At 34.2% G+C, this 17,988-nt stretch overlaps 1 protein-coding gene across 3 annotated transcripts in view; it reads left to right on the top strand.

Annotated features, from left to right (window-relative positions):
- The first annotated feature begins 320 nt into the window (after positions 1-320).
- The window catches only part of LOC127833994 (protein FAM221A-like), a 58,791-nt gene continuing 41,123 nt past the window's right edge, over positions 321-17,988 (top strand). Inside the window, exons 1-2 of one of the 3 annotated variants that reach the window (XM_052359531.1) lie at positions 12,312-12,406; positions 13,477-13,489. The gene's annotated coding sequence lies outside the window, so the exon portion shown is untranslated. Of the gene's footprint in view, positions 697-12,274; positions 12,407-13,476; positions 13,490-17,988 lie in introns of those variants that run through there. The other 2 variants (XM_052359533.1, XM_052359532.1) reach the window with 2 other exon arrangements.

Below are 17,988 nucleotides of genomic sequence, written 5' to 3'. Positions count from 1 at the left end.
AACACTTTATTGCACCGCACTTTGTTTCGTTGCACTCCTCTTTTATTTAGTTTTGCACTCTTTTTTCTATTTCGATCGTTCCCTTAACTTAGTAAGTTGCCCCACAACATAGCTTACTCGTTCCCATGAGTTAGTAAGTCGTTCCCTTGAGATAGTTAAAATGCTCTCTTCTTTTGTTTAATGCACCCCTCATATATTTACTGCACCGCTCTTTTTTGATTGCACGCCTCTTTCATTTAGTTGTGCACTCCTGTTTTTTTCTATATCGTTCACTCGACTAAGCTGACTGTTCCCTCGAGTTCGAGTTAGTAGGTCGTTCTCTCAAGTGAGTATGTCGTTGGAACGAGATAGAAAAAAGAGGAGTGCAATGTAAAACAAGAGGAGTGATTAACAAAAAGGAGTGAATGTCACCTATATGCCAACGTACTACTGATGATCAATACATGCATCTTACTGGAACGTTTTGAACAACTTTGATAGAGGATCACCCATTGATCATTTATGTGAAGGTTTGTTCGAATCTTCCTAGTGGTTGAAGTGGAGATTTGAAGCTGATTGTAGAAAACACAAAGAGAAGCCAATAACCACGTTCTAACTCTCAGTAGAGGACCAAAATACAAGATGCAAGGCAAATACTAAAGCACAGAAGATTTAACAGTATGCAGTCGATAAAATTGTGATCAACCTTCAACTTAGGTAAGTCTCGGTTAATCTCTTAATTTTGTTATACAAATTATGTGAACCTCGTTTTGTGACCAGCTTTTACCACTGCATTCACATTTAAACAACTGCTGTGGAGAATCACTATGCATTTACAACATAGGCATCAATTTACGTATCATAAGTGACAAGGCGGTTCAGAATATAATAAGTTATAAGTAGTTTTTGGTCTATCGATGTGTTTAAAAGGATGTTGTCCCTGGAGTGCGGAATGTAAAGACTCCAGGATCATAATTAACAAGGATGTTAGTCAATATATATAATATGAAACCTATTGGCATTGCATTTTGAATGCGCTGATGTTGAATATTATGTTGATATTTATAAAATCTATATCACCCATGCGACCCTAAACCATTCAGGCTATATTTTATTTGACTAAGTTAAAACAATCAAAGTATTTATAGTGTTCATAAGCTTTTTCTTATATTTGACATACACTTTACTTAGATTTCATCTTTGTTGTGATATTGTGATGATACAAATTCTTACCAAATGTGATCAACATTTAGTCATAAGGGAAGCTTCTACAATTGTTACACCTTTAGCGTAACCTTTAACCTGTTGACCAGGTTTTTAAAATCAATTGGCCCAAATTTTACTTTGATTTAAATATTGTCGAGATAAACATTTTTACTTTTATATTTTATTTGACCTTAACCGAAAATCGGAGTTTGCTATATTAGATCTGTACTGTAACTTTGCTCTACTTTGCTGTCGGTGTCGTGAACTGTAATGAAATCATTGTAAGGTCCCGACTTTGATGGCATGAAAGTATTAAACTTTGCATGTTTTGTTGATTTACCCAGACAAAATGGGCATGAGTTAATTAGAAGCGAATTAATAATTGTCTTCGTAAGGTAATCACCAACGGTTTGGAGTTCCGATGAATAGGAATTAAATTCAAGCATCAGAATAACAAACCGTTGGTTATTACCTTAACAAACAACGTAGCTATATATAATTTTAAATCTAACATGATTGTTTATACATAATATGCCCTTTTTCCACAAAAAAATACATACATTTGTTTTCATGACGACAACACACTTAAATTATAAAAACTTTTGTCAGGTTCATTAAGATTATTTGAGGAAATTACATTCAATAAAAATATTAAGCTAATCATGCAAAATGTATACCAAGTAAACAGGTTTGGTAACTTATGTATGAACATTTTACTTCTTAAATGTGGTTTCAATGTGCCGAATGCAAAAATGATATGTTTTTCAAACGTCTCCTATATCACATATTTAAGGAGGCACATTTTACTGAACTGAACATCAGGGCATTCTTGAATTACCATGACAACAGAGGGCTCTCTTTCCTTTTTTGTGAAGTAAAAGTAAGACGCGCAATTTATTTGGGAAAAAAATCCCACAAATTTCAAAATTGTGAGAAATTTAGTCACAAACTCCTCAAAATTTTACAAACAATATTCAAATACTTGTAGAAATTGTAAAATGATGATTTTTTATGCATAGGTATAGTAAAATATTTTCATTGGCTGGACACTTTTGCTTTCGAAAAATAAAATCATACATCATATGAGCAACTAAATTCTGACAGGTTTAACTGTATCTTCAATGATCCATAGTCAATACTTTTGACAAACATTAAAATGTTTGTCTATGTGATTTCTGTTGTGTGGCTAGACACATTAGTTATACATTGAATTTTAGTTCTCGTGTGAGAAATGTTAGCAATATAATTTTTCCAAGTTTAAAACCTTTGTCAATAGCAATTGTGCCATGTCACATGCGCATATGATTCCCTATAAATCATACATATTAACAATATTTGACATTAAAATGCATTTCATGAAAATGCACTTTAATCTATTTGGAAAGAAATTATTCAGCTTTAAAGAAAATGTACGCATATAAACGGATAAGAATACGAAAATCTACTCAAAATTGCTGCCCTTGCCTCGCTCTCTGCCAGTACTACGTAACTCAAGTGTTTTCACTTTCTTCACATGATCTTTCTGATTCAAGGTATTTCCGTTGTAAAAGTGCATGCTTAAATCTTACTGTGATATCTTTAAAGTGACTCTTAATTAAAACAAATCTGGATCCCCATGCTGACTTTTTAAACAAAGGATCTCATGTTTTACTATACAATTAACTGACGGTCCAAATGCACTGGTGTGGTTTTTTTAGCCGAACAAACGTTACAACACTGGTTTTACCAGTTTTATACTTATAATTCCTTAACAACAAGCAAATTCGTTGATATCCCCCTTCTCCTCATTTATATATAGACACCTATGAAGTTTCATGTTAAAAAACTTAAATAGTTTCTGAGATATAGCTCTGAAAAGTTTGTGACAGACAGACGGATGAATTGTACATTTGAATATAAAATGTCTGTTAAATGTCAAACAACTTACAAAGGCTGGTTTTGTAAAATAGTGTGGATATATTAGATTTGTGAAATGCTTGCATCAAAACTATGAGATGGCTGACCCAGGCCACACGCAAAGAAGGAATAAAGCCCTACAACATTTACAGGTTTTGATAGCAGAATAACTCCATAATGTATTGCAGTATAACCACATGATTTGTCGCAAAATAACCTTTAATTTCAAAATCTGTCTACATAAAATAGGTAAGGGTGGTGGAAGAATGATAATTAATTAAAGCAAAGTTAAAAATGATTCTGTAAATTGCAGTGGAATTGTAAATTTGTTAAAATCCACTTTATACTGCAATTTGAACCAAAATGTTTGCTCATGCCATTTTAATTAGGCAAAAGGAAATTATTGCTTATATTGAGGTATAAAAACCATTGAAAACAAATGATTTTAAAAATTTATATGCAGAAATATGCAAGTTACTATACTGCCATAGATTAAACTATATAGGTCAGTCAATTACAAATGATTTGCAAAGTATCTTGTGGAGCTTGCTTAAAATTGTATAATAAAATACGAACTGAATGTTCTTAACACAAACCTCTTTAACCATTGGTGGGTTTTCATACTCAAAATACTTTTTCCAAGTATATAATCACAATGATGGTATTGTTAAGTTGAGTGTGTCTTTCAAAAATCACTTTAAGTTTCAATTAAACATTTCTCATTATGAATAAAATCTTCCTTGTTGAGGAGAACACTTCTAGTTATTAACAAGTGGTTGAAGTATGCATTCATGACTCTGTATTGAACAACTTGAGAACAATCTACCATTCATCATCCTCCAGTCTGAATGTTAAATTATTAAAAGTGTTTTTGAAAAGAGCATAACAAAATTGCCAACTAAAATGTTTTTTTTTATAGATTAAACAATGTCTAGCATTAATATTTCATGTACAGTAAATTGTGGCCTTCAATTGTTTGCGTAAAATCTACTTAGGTTAACATGGAAGGCAGATTGTTTGCGTGAAATCTACTAATGTCGACATGGGAGGAAGATGCAAATAGCATGAACATACAAAAAACATGAACATGTGCGCAATTATATCTGCCATCAATTTTCTCGCTGCATACAAGTATGGAAAGGAATCTAGATCAAAACCTCTGGATAAGACAGCTACAGTAAAGCAAGAAGGTCAACACACACCCTTGTTGACTGTGAGTACTTAAATAGTGGATGGCTGGAAATAGCAATTAATAAAAAATGCATCCGTTTTCTGAATTAGTGGCTCTTGATTGACTTCATAGAAATACATGTTGAATGATATTAAGCACGAATCTTTCCCCACTGCCATGTCTTGATAAAGATACATTATCATGTATATTGGGCACCTATTATACATATTTCCATGTGAGCTGCTAGGGTGTTGGTAGTGAAATTCTGTCTTAAAAAGGACTTTTAAAAAACACATGATGAGACAGCATACTTTGCACAAGATACAGATTTTAAGATACGATGTATAGATCAGTATTGTAAAGTCAGTAATTAGTCACTAGCCTTAAAGGGGCAGTCAACCAGATTGACGAAAAAAGAAAAGTTCTAAAATACCGTTCTAACTCTAACCCTGCAAGTAACTCGCAGACTGTTCGGGTGTTTATGCTGTTCGCTGCTTATCATTATCTAAGGGTTGAAAATAAGGCCTTTTCAACTTGCATCTTGTTAAATAGGAATTTAAGTTAATAGTATTTTGTAAGAGACTACAAATGTGTACAAATATGTATCTTAGTTGAAAAGGGTTAAACAAGAGATTGGACTCTGCATTAGTCTGAGCCAAATGAAGGTCAGGCGTCAACAGCAACATGAGGTAAGGTTAGAGTGGGTGTGTTGATAGTGTTCAAGGACAACATCCATGCAAGTATGAAAGCTTTGTAGGAAACATAATGGATATTCTATGGAATGTGCCATTTTGTGTTAACCATGTAGAGATGGAAGGATAAGTCAATCATTATATAACTCTCAGTCAGTCAATGCCGGGGCATACACAATATTTTCGGATTTGGTCTACTTTTTAATATATTACTGTAAGTACCACATACAATTTGATGTCACAATCAAGATCAACAGAAATAACTACTTGTGAGGAGCAGCAAGCAGATCTGGTAAACGAAAGGGCATACTTAAATGTTGATTGTGAAGGACCGATAGTTTAGTATTGCTATTATGAACATCATAGTTCATAGATACAAAAACAACCAAATTAAACACGATAAGAGTTAACAACTTAACATATATATAAGATAGTCACTAACAAATTGTCCTATGTATATTTCGCTCCGGATTCATACAAACATTGCTAATTTTGACCGGAAAACACTAGTTGGACTGCCACGATCATGCTGACAAGCAAAACTTAGAAAGGAATTATACATGTTATAATATTATCTGCAAAATAGCACTTTTTTTAAACACCCTTAAGGATGTTTCCTATTGATTGTTTATATTTGTATGACACGGAAGTTTTGCCTAACTGCTCCAGATGTTTGTTTTTTTGTTATTAAAAAACAATAAATCAAATAGAAATGTAATGAAATAGATTGTAGGTAAATGACATGTATTATTTTACAAAAATTAGGTCTATGCCCTGCAATGTTGTTACCTTCTAGCACTTAAACAATATATCAGAGGAAGATAAAACGCTGCAATTTGAAAAACTCGGATATCAATAAGAAGAGCAAATGAACGAAAAATCAAATGCATACATCGTTGTAAAAACTAATTTCTTTGTCAAGGTATGAATGGCCATGATTTAGTTTTATTATGCAGAGAACACACTTACCTGATTGTTGTATAAAGCAGGGAGCACATTTACCTCAGTGTTGCATTATACAGATAACACATTGACCTGATTTTTGTATTATGCAGCCAACACATTAACCTGATTGCATTACGCAGCGAACACATTTATCTGATTTTTGTATTATGCAGCAAACATATTGACCTGATTTTGTTGCATTTTGCAGCCAACGCATTGACCTGAGTGTTACAATATGAAGCAAACACATTCACCTGATTTAGTTGTGTTATGCAATGACCACATTGACCTGATTTAGAAGTATTATGCAGCGAATACATTGACCTGATTTAGTTGCATTTTGCTTCAAACACATTGAAGTGAGTGTTTAATTATGCAGCATTTACATTCAAATGATTTAGTTGTTTAATGAAAAACAACACATTGACCTGATTGTTGTATTATGCAGTGAACACATTGACCTGTTTGATGCATTATGCAGTTAACACATTGACCTGATTGTTGTATTAGGCAGTGAACACATTGACCTGTTTGTTGCATTATGCAGTGAACACATTGGCCTGATTGTTGTATTATGCAGTAAACATATTGACCTGTTTGTTGCTTTATTCAGCAAACTAATTGACCTGATTGTTGCATTATGCAACAAACACATAGACATGAACGTTGCATTATGCAGCGAACACAATTTGATCTGATTGTTGTATTATGCACCAAACACATTTTATTTTATTTTATTTTATTTTGTTTTATGCAATGAACACATTAACGTGATTGTTGCATTATGCAGCAAACACATTGACCTAATATAGTTGTATTATGCAGCAAAAACATTGACCTAATTTAGTTGTATTATGCAGCGAACACATTGTCCTGTTTGTTGCAAAATGCAGCGAACACATTGACCTGTTTGTTGCGTAATGCAGTGAAAACATTGACCTGTTTGTTGCATTATGCAGCGAACACATTGATCTGATTGTATTATGTAGTGAACACATTGACCTCATTGTTGCATTATGCAGCCAAAACACAATTTGACACGATTTAGTTGTATTATGCGGTGAACACATTTACCTGATTTAGTTGCATTATGCAGTGAACATATTTACCTGATTGTTGTATTATGCAGCAAACATATTGACCTGATTTATTTGTATTATGCAGTGAACATATTGACCTGATTTGGTTGTATTATGCAGAAATCATATTCATGTGATTTAGTTGTTTTATGCAGCGAACACATTGACGTGATTGAGTTGTTTTACGCAGCGAACACATTGACCTGGTTTAGTTGTATTATGCAGCAAAAACATTGACCTGACTTAGTTGTATTGTGCAACGAACACGTTGACCTGGTTTAATTGTTTTATGCAGCAAACACGTTGACCAGATTCAGTTGTATTATGCAGCAAAGGCATTGACCTGATTTTCAAAATCTCAATTTAAATAGGTTTATGTTAATTCATTATCTACAAGGCTGTACGGTAACGGTTAGCGCAGTGGTTGGTACATGCACTTCTCACTTCTGCAACCGGGGTTCAATCCCCATTCCCAGGGCACGTGAGTTTGGTAGGTGGTCACTATAACGGACAGGTGGGTTTCCTCTGGGCAATCAGGTTTTCTCTCCCCCCCCCCCGCCCACAGCATAAGACCACACCAAAATTAAATAACTTTCAGTAAAACCTAAATACATATGTAGCTGGAAACTGAAGCTTTAATTTAAAATTCGTTTCAACTTTCATGAGTCTAGTAATTAAATAAGGTAGGAGTGGTGGGACACACTGTGGGTCTCCACATAATGCATGCACTGTTCCGGAAGGACCTCATGAACTTAGACCATTATCTTTGATAATAATCTTTTTTTTTGTAACACCCCGCATCAATTTACGTAGATCACATGTTTAAGCAATGAATGATTATCAGCGTGTTTCTCAGCATGTGACATCCTGCCAATCTCTCTTAGAGTAATAGTTACGTCTACCTTAAGTCTTGAATAGCATCACGCACATCAGGGTGTTATACTTTACTACGCATGTATCACTGTTACCACATAGTTTTTTTTATATTTTAATGAAGAACATGACCACAAAAGCCAATAAGAAACATACAAATATAATTTAACACAAATAATGCTACATTTATGAATACAATCAGTCAATATGTTAGGGTCGAATGGTATAACAAGGAGGTATTTTACTCAAGTTCAAAGTGTAATTCACGCACATGAAATGGAGAACAAACATAAGTTTCCCTCCTACCAGTTTATAATACACACATTATACTAATTTTAAACAAAGTAACCATACTAGTACTATGCATGAGGAATTTGAGTTAAAACCTATGTTTCTATTTTTTTATACCAGACAATGGGTATACAATGTATTAAATATTATAGTCTGGTCGGGATCTATGTTAATCCAACCTCATTCATATTCACATAATTCAGGGATTGTTTTCAATATTTTACAATGGCCATTAACGGGGGATGTGCCGAGTCGTGTAAGGACACACTCATCAAAGCGCAGAGCTATTTCCAGAGTATATCACTTAGTTACGAAATGTGTTTGCAAAGCTTTCTTTCAGAAGACGTTAGCTATTGGTGGCAGAATGATAGATACAGCACTGAAATCACTATCTTCAGGAACATTTGTTTCCTTTGACAGGCGTGGAAAGCACACTCCCCATAACAAAACCCCAGATGCAATCATAGAAGATGTTCGTAATCATATAGAATCAGTTCCTACTGTAGAAGCGCATTACACACGCCAAGACACTAAAAGGCGTTTTCTACGATCTGATTTGAATAATAGTAAATTGTATTAATTATACAAAGAAAACTGTAAAGAAACGGGCAGGCAATACATATCAAGTTATTTGTATCGTATAATTTTCTGTGAGGAGTTTAACTATTCATTCCATATAACCAAGAAGGACCAGTTTCAGACGTGCGATGTGTATAGAAATAAGGAGATAGCAGGCGAGCTTACCACCGATTTGAAAATTGCTTTTGAATACCATATCAAAAGAAAAAAACAGAGCTAGAGATGAAAAGAAGTTGGAAAAGTCTCGTGCAAAACAAGACAAGTCATACCATGTTGCAACATTTGATCAAGAGGCTATTTTACCGATTCCATGTTCACTTGTGAGTAAAGTTTATTATAAAAGAAAGCTCAATTGTTACAATCTTTCCTTTTATTATTTACAAAACGCAAGTTCGACATGGTTTTTGTGGAATGAAACTGAAGGAAAACGGGGCTCTTGTGAAGAGGAAACTTGTCTTTTGACTTACATAAAATCTCTTCCTATCACAGTAGAGAATGTCTGTTTTTATTCTGACTGTTGTTGTGGTCAAAATCGAAATAGGGTTGTTACTGTTGCATTGATGAATGCTTAAGAGAAATGTAAAAACATAGAGACACTATAGAACAAAAGTATTTAGAAAGTGGACATACCCAGATGGAGTTGTGATAGTGTACATGCTTCGATAGAACGAGCAAAGAAACGTACATCGGTATATGTACCAAGCCAGTGAGAAACAATTCTGAAGGTTGCACGAAAAAGAAATCCGTATGTTGTAGTGCCGATGAAATACTATGACTTTTTAGATATCAATCATGTAGCCGTTGATGTACTACCGTTAAACGTTGTAAATGTAAGTGGACAAAACGTTTTATGGACAAAAATAACATGGATAAAAATGCAAAAAAGTGATCCGGGGCGTGTGTTTTTAAGAGCAGTTTCGATAAAACCAATTCAGTGTGTGCAACTTAAATCCTCAAGGAAAGGACCTTCTATAAAATGTGACTTAAAACCCTTGTATGATGCCAAACTTCCAATTAAAGTAGCAAAGAAAAAAGACCTGCTATCACTATGCTCTAATGAATAATTCCTTCAGAATATGACCAGTATTTCAAGGATATTCCATCTGATAAGACAACTAGGGACAGTCTTCCAAAACCAGATACAATGGAAGAAAGTGAAGATTCAAATGTGGAATAGAAAATCCGAATCTTTCTTCCATTGTGAAGGTTGGAGACAAACAAGTCCATACTGATTGAAGTATATGTATTGTTACATGTGTATGTCCTGTTAAAATCTAGAATGCAAAAGGAAATAATGATGTACTTCTGTATAATAATATCTCGTATTATGAATATTAATATGAACTTGTGTTAAGTGCACATGTTTCGTTCAGTCTCTCACAATAGATGCATAGCACAGGGCTGTTTTGCCTTAAGGGCACTTAGACCTGTATGGCATAGGAAAAGCAGGGTACTATTCTTATGCTAAGTAGCACAAGTGCACTTAACGCAGTGGCACACCGAACATATATAAGTTTTACCTTTATGCCATAATGAAGTAAGTGCTATTTTGAATACAAAAGCAGTAAATATTGTATGCAATTCTATGATATGTTTATAATGCCATAACAATACTTTTACCTAATATTGTAACATAATATTATGCTAATATTCATTTTCAAATAAAAGTTGTAGTTTGTCAAACCTTCCTTTGCGTTTTTCTCCACTATTTAAAAATGGACTTATTACGTTCTGGCTCTAACCCCTCGAAATGTAGTAACATACTTAAAAGAAAATGTCAGAACTTATGTAGTAACATCGTTTAGAGAAAGTTTTAGTACAAATACATTCTCACAAGGCAGTACCATAACAGTGGAAGCGTCAAGAGACATTTGTCGAAACATTTTCTGGAGGAAGATTCAAAGGTGTGAACCATTCAAGCCTTCAAAGTCAACAGTGTATTTTAAATTATTTGTTATTAAAGCCCTATTGTCTAAGTGTTGAGCACAACTTATCAAACGCTGATTATGTGATGTATTGCTGATATAAAATAAGCGAAACATTTGTTGTAACTATTCTCTAAAGGAGCGTTATTTCGCTTATTAGAATGTAATGTTTACATTCATTTTCGAATCTTGGACAAATGTTTTCGAAAATTGTCATTAAATTAAACCGTTAACAAGTCCCATTTAGGTTTTATTTACTGCAGAAGTGCATCGAAGATCGCAATTGTAATTTATATTTAATAAAATGCATCCGCTATTAAAATATCAATTGATATTAAAAACACGATTAAACAATACATTAGTCATTATTTAACATTATGTGTCATATTATATGTACCACGCTTTTAGACAGCTACATAAACCAATTCTTAATTCAAATTCGGCTACATGCTTAATTATTTGCAAACTTTAAACACATTCAGCCAGGCATGAAGTGTATGAGATGGAATACAAGGTATGTTCCTATTCCTTTTTAAGAAACACGGTAAACAATTTATCTCTTCTAAGTATGGGATATTTAAAACCGTTCGGGTAAAGCGGTGAATACGTTTCAAGATATGACTCGACGTATTTACTACTATTATTCAGATTTGAATTTAAAGTTACTTTAAGACAAGGAATATATCTCATTTGTGTGAAAGTGATCATGTTTGATTCGCAGTATACTGCAAATAAAAAATATACAATATAGATATAGTGCAACATAGCAGTATTAAAAAACGTATTTCGTTTATATTCTTAAACGATACAAGTTACGGTGCGAGCATCGCAACTGACTTAAAAGAAATCAATTGCATATACGTATGTACAATGATATTGCAATGAACCGTTTCATCAAGTATCAAACCTATGTTCTGTAATCAAGTTGACTTTAATAACATAGTTCGGTATTATCTGGTGACTCCTAGTAGATCTGTTTTGCCTGAACACATGGCACGATTACACTTTGGCATATGATTAAAGCAAATGCACTTGACGGATAAGTATTAACTAACGTTAAAAATATACAAGCAAAGTCATCTATTATAACACATTTTAGATTTGTGTTAATTCATCACGGACATGTGTACGAAGATAGTAATGCAATTACTAACTATCAGATAGAGTTAAAAACACTACCTAAATAATTATTTGTGTATACTACTGAATGGGTTAAACTTTAAATGAGGACTAACTTAAAAAGCTTAACGATTACTTCTAAAGCATGTATTTTGAAGATTGCAATGAGACAAATAATAATAGGATGCAACAACAATATAATGTATTATTGCATGCACGAAAGTGTAACTGGGTGGTTTAAATGAAGCGTTGACAGTGTTTAACTGTCATGTAGTAAGTTATAGCCCTGTGGCGAACGCTTCAGTAATTCAGTAATCGACAACTTAAAAAAAAAACTTGCAAGTGCAGTTAAATATACACTAGGCGTTTACCCTTCATTTACTGTATCATATTTACCGAAAGTGAGACGAATATTCAGTTTCTTACTGAACCTTCTGTACAATGTCAATCCATTGAAGCAGTAGCACGTTACGTTTGTACCATGAGATACTCGTCTCTGGCCAACAAGTAACGAGCTAACTGGTCATGTGGTAATGTCAAGGTTTGGTGCACACTGCGCATTTGGTTTGTAACCAAGGAGTGTTAAGGTTGTTTAAGAGTTGTGATATAAATTCGAGCGAATTAAACTATATATCCTGTCCATCGTTCTTTGTAAGTACAATGATATGTTTTATTGCTGGTATTTATGATTTTTTAATGCACGCAATGGAAACAGGCATATCTTTAAATGACAACGTTGATATTTTGATGTATTTAAACATCACACGTCAAAATAACAAAAATAAAGTTTTTCCCACTAAGTTACTTACTATAAATATTATAGTAGCAAATATAGTATTAACCGTCGTATAGTTTTCCAGCCCAATTGAAAGTCCGTTAAGCGTATAGAAAAGTTACAACGAATATAAACAGTTAAGCGAATCATCGCACTAATGCTATGTCTCGATAATAATTGATATCGAATGAGTTACTCACAACTGTACTCAAGTTTTCCTTGACCAGGAGTTTGGAAAAGACACCATTCAAAATTTATTTGATGTAACGTGTTCGGCTCTGATAACAATAGACAAGAATGACTACAAAATGTAAAACAATGAATTAATTTCAACATATATAAGTTGATAAATATATCAAGTTGCTATCTTCAATATTTCAAATATTGAAGATTAAATAACGCGCGTGGAATCAAAAGATTTTGATTGGCTATTAGTTCTGGAAGAGCCCTGATTGGCTATAATATTCGCAGGAACAATTAAATCTTCTCTAGGAAGAATTCAAAATTCATAGGAAGATATAATAGCGCGCGTGAAATGTAACGCGTATTTTTTTTTTTTTTTTTTTTTAAAGAACCCTGATTGGCTATAATATTTGTAGGAACAATTACATCTTCCTTAGAAAGAATTCGAAATTCACAGGAAGAATTTAGATGACGCGGCTAAAAGGGTCATAAGTCACGAATTTTTCCTTAGAAAGATTTAATTCTTCCTAAGGAAGATTTATATCTGGAAACTGGAATGATTGATTGTAGTAACACGGACATTTAAGTTAAAGCCACACAACTTATTTTGCATAGGAAATTTTAGTATAAATAAGAAACATATTTTATCTATGCCAATTAGAATATATCTGTCTTCTACATCTTATCTTATCTTATAACTTATTTAGTCTTGGAATGGAAATGTCTGTAAATGTTCTTCTTGTTCTTCTTGTTCCTGGGACAGGGCCACAGCACAGGTACAGCATACTGCAAAAAAAGTAGTTTCTAGTTTCTTTGCCTTCTTTTTCATGTTTATTTTGGTAATTTTGTGCTTTTTGCGCTCTTTTAGTGCATTTTGTATTGCATGTTTTCAAGATTACCCTGTTGATTTCTAGTGTCTATAAATATTCTGTACTGCTTGTTGTTTGTGCTGAAATGCTTAGGCCTATTTGTGTACCTGTCTATGTGTATACATGTATGCATTAATGTTGTATGTCTAGAGCCAGTTGCATGACACCAGTGACAGTCAAATAAACATTATTCACTTTTCATTACTATTTTTTATTTGTTACGTTATCTGTTTACTTAAATTCTAATACGACCCAAAGCTTGCCTTGCTTGTCAGTCTTTATGTGCTTGATGCCGGTCCACGAACACTTTTACCATGAACATTTTTCACTATTATTTTGTTTAGCATGAAATCTGCTTTTACCTTAAATCTATAACTACCTTCGATCTGCTGTGATTGTCAGTTTTTTATATGGGCTTATATATACTTGCTGTGCTTGTCAGTTATATATGTGCTTATATGTACGTGCTGTGCTTGTCAGTTTGTATATGCTTATGTGTACTTGTCAGTTTTTTTTATATGCTTATATGTACTTGCTGTGCTCGTCAGTTTTATATGGGCTTATATGTACTTGCTGTGATTGTCAGTTTTATATGTGCTTATATGTACTTGCTGTGCTTGTCAGTTTGTATATGCTTATGTTTACTTGTCAGTTTTTTATGTGCTTATGTGTAGTTGCTGTGCTTTTCAGTTTTAGATTTGCTTATGTGTACATGCAACCTTTTATTTGTGAGGTCGAAGCTGCTGACCAGTTCAATTCGAATCTGTTTCAATTTGATACCTCATGTTTACCCACTTTCTTAGCTCATTTTGTGTTTGGTTTCTTCTTAGTCTTTAAACTCACAATTTTTTACTGCAGTTTCTTATTTTATTTTTTTTTATTTTTTAGATCTACTTATAGATCAAGATCAGCGGCCTCATGCACAATATTTCCTTAAATAGTATGAAAACTATTAGAATGTAATACTGTGATTTCATTAACTTATTAGCATGCATATCATATCTATTAACTTAATTTTGCTATATTTATGCCCCCGTTCGAAGAAGAGGGGGTATATTGCTTTGCACATGTCGGTCCGTCTGTCGGTTGGTCGGCCCGTCCACCATGTGTATGGATGATAACTCAAGAACGCTTGGGGCTAGGATCATGAAACTTCATAGGTACATTGATCATGCAGGGGTGGCGAAATAAAATGTCCGAGTTGCCCGGGTCGTACATTTGCTTGTCTGGGCACCTGATTTTTTTCAATTAAGTTGTCCGTGGACAACAAGTTTTTTAAAAGTCGCGTCCAGGTATACAAAAAAACATTGTATTAAAGCTGTAATTGAGTTTTACAAAACCAGATGTTGACACGCGCTTACATTGTCAGTGCTATTAACGGAGCAATCAAGCTAAAATACGTGCACTTTCCTGCGCAGTGATCTCCCTTATTCTATAAGATACCGGGAGCATGCCGCATTTTCAACATTCGGCCTGACTGTTAGACAGTGTACAGACTGGTTTCTTTATTTTTACAAACAGGCGATAATAAAAAGTATCAATCTAAGATAATCAAAACACGGTCTAACTTGTTATTTAAGACAACTTTAATGGTAAAGATTAAACTTTTTTTTTAATCTTCAACAACGAAGCAGAAACCCGAAGCTTTGAGCAGCCCACCTCCCAAAAAACTAAGAAAGATTATGATAAAAATATGATCAAAGTAAACGCACCAGAACTTTTCAAGAAACTTGGCTAACAGATTTTCAATGGTTACCAGTTTATATAATCAAATTGCTACCAGTAGCGGAGCCTCAGTCTGATGAGGTCCACATATTAGTCTAGTTTAATTTGTTAAGATTACAATGTACTTATGTTCAGCACATGTTTTAATAACACTAGCTTTGCAAGATTTAAAGTTTGAGAACGTCTTTATATTGTTTATAATATATTGCTATAATGAATGTACATTGAAATACAATTATAAACAAAACAAGCAAATCAAACTCATTTTGATATATTCCACATTATTTAACATTAATCAATAAATGCGTTTATAATTTATATAAACATAAACGGACAAGTGTAATTCAGCAACGGACAAATTAAATTTCCTAAATGGTTGTCCGTGGACAAGTATAGTTTTTTGAGATTTCACCACCTCTGTCATGACTCGCAGATGACCCCTATTGATTTTGAGGTCACTAGGTCAAAGGTCAAGGTCACGGTGACCTGAAATAGTAAAATGGTTTCCGGATGATAACTCAAGAACGCATACTCCTAGGATCATGAAACTTCATCGTTAGATAGATCATGACTCGCAGATGACCCCTATTGGTTTTGAGGTCACTAGGTCAAAGGTCAAGGTCACGGTGACCAGAATTAGTAAAATGGTTTTCGGATGATAACTCAAGAATGCATACGCTTAGGATCATGAAACTTCATAGGTAGATTGATCATGACTCGCAGATGACCCCTATTGATTTTGAGGTCACAAGGTCAAAGGTCAAGGTCATGGTTACCTGAAATAGTAAAATGATTTTCGGATGATAACTCAAGAACGCATACTCCTAGGATTATGAAACTTCATAGGTAGATTGATCATGACTTGCAGATGACCCCTATTGATTTTGAGGTCACTAGGTCAAAAGTCAAGGTCACGGTGACCCGAAATAGTTAGATGGTTTTCGGATGATAACTCAAGAACACATATGCCTACAGAGCTCCAGATAATTTTTTCAGCCAAGGGGTATTTCACTCATGAATTTTTTAATTGATGAGTAAAAATCAAAATCCGATAATTTTAAGGAGTATTTATGTTTAAAGGACCAGAATTAAAAATAAATTGTACTTGTAGTGTTAACTTGCTATTACAAGCAGTTTTGTACACAATAAAGCAATTACTTTTGTTTTATTTAATATACTGTCAATAATAGGGCGTACACTTTTTTCTGGTGTTACTAATGATGATGTCGACTTAATAGAGATCGACCATTTATAACTGGCTCGCCATTAAATTTTTTTATTTACATGACAAAAAAACACAAAACATGCAGATGCTGCTGAACATGTCACAAAAAGAAAAGCGCTTTCGGGACAGGGACTGCCGGTCAGGGCGGCACAGATCGTGACGGTCATATGAAAAACAAGCAAGCAGCAAGTTTTCGCATTACATAATGAATCTAGTGGATTCATTGATTGCAAACCGGATTTTAATATATCTGACAGTTTAAACATGTGCTTAGTCACATTATCTGAATGGTAAGCGGGTGGTATCCGTAAAACTTGTTTATTATATATGTGTATTATGGCTGCCATTTAAAAAGTGCTTGAAGGAAAAAGGTTTTTCCATAGTGCCACTCAAGAGATGAACTGATAGCAAAACGTATATGCTTGAAGTTGGGCGATTTGTTTTTTTTTCGAATGTGATGTCAAATATTTTCACCATTAGCGTATATCGATTTTCAACAATGCAGCGGAGAGTCCGTTGTGTCAACATCAGCCTTTATCGTGGGCCAAAATGAAATGATACTGTTCTGACTGAGGAGTAAATTAGGTCGGGAACCACATTATGTACATAGATATTGACGTCACTACGTTTTTACTGGTGTGGACACAATGACGGGAACCAGTCATGATTACATGAACTTATAATCATGTATAAACGGCTAATACACATTGAAATTGCAGACGATACGTAATCCGAATTTAGCCAGGAGTTTTTTTTACTCAACAAAATTTTAAGCCATGCGTATTTTACGCAAATACGCATCTTATCTGGACCTCTGTATGCCTAGGATCATGAAACTTCACTGGTAGATTGATCATGACTTGCAGATGACCCCTATTGATTTTGAGGTCACTAGGTCAAAGGTCAAGGTCACGGTGACCCGAAATAGTAAAATGGTTTTCAGATGATAACTCAGGAACGCATATGCCTAGGATCATGAAACTTCATGGGTAGATTGATCATGACTTGCAGATGACCCCTATCGATTTTGAGGTCACTAGGTCAAAGGTCAAGGTCACGGTGACCTGAAATAGTTAAATGTTTTCCGGATGGAAACTCAAGAACGCTTACGCCTAGGATCATGAAACGTCATAGGTACATTGATCATGACTCGGAGATGACCCATATTGATTTTCAGGTCAAAGGTCAAGGTCACGGCGAACCGAAACAGTAAAATTGCTTCCGGATGATAACTCACTTTTGCTCAGGATCATGACACTTCATAGGTACATTTATCATGACTCGCAGATGACCCCTATTGATTTTCAGGTCACTAAGTCAAAGGTCAAGGTCACAGTGACAAAAAACGTATTCACACAATGGCTGCCACTACAACGGACAGCCCATATGGGGGGCATGCATGTTTTACAAACAGCCCTTGTTTTAACAATCCCTATGAAGCTGTTTTAACTGTTGT

This window comes from Dreissena polymorpha, chromosome 6 (genome assembly GCF_020536995.1).
Source record: "Dreissena polymorpha isolate Duluth1 chromosome 6, UMN_Dpol_1.0, whole genome shotgun sequence".
Classification (NCBI taxonomy): domain Eukaryota; kingdom Metazoa; phylum Mollusca; class Bivalvia; order Myida; family Dreissenidae; genus Dreissena; species Dreissena polymorpha.
This window is presented reverse-complemented; position numbering and strand designations above follow the sequence as displayed.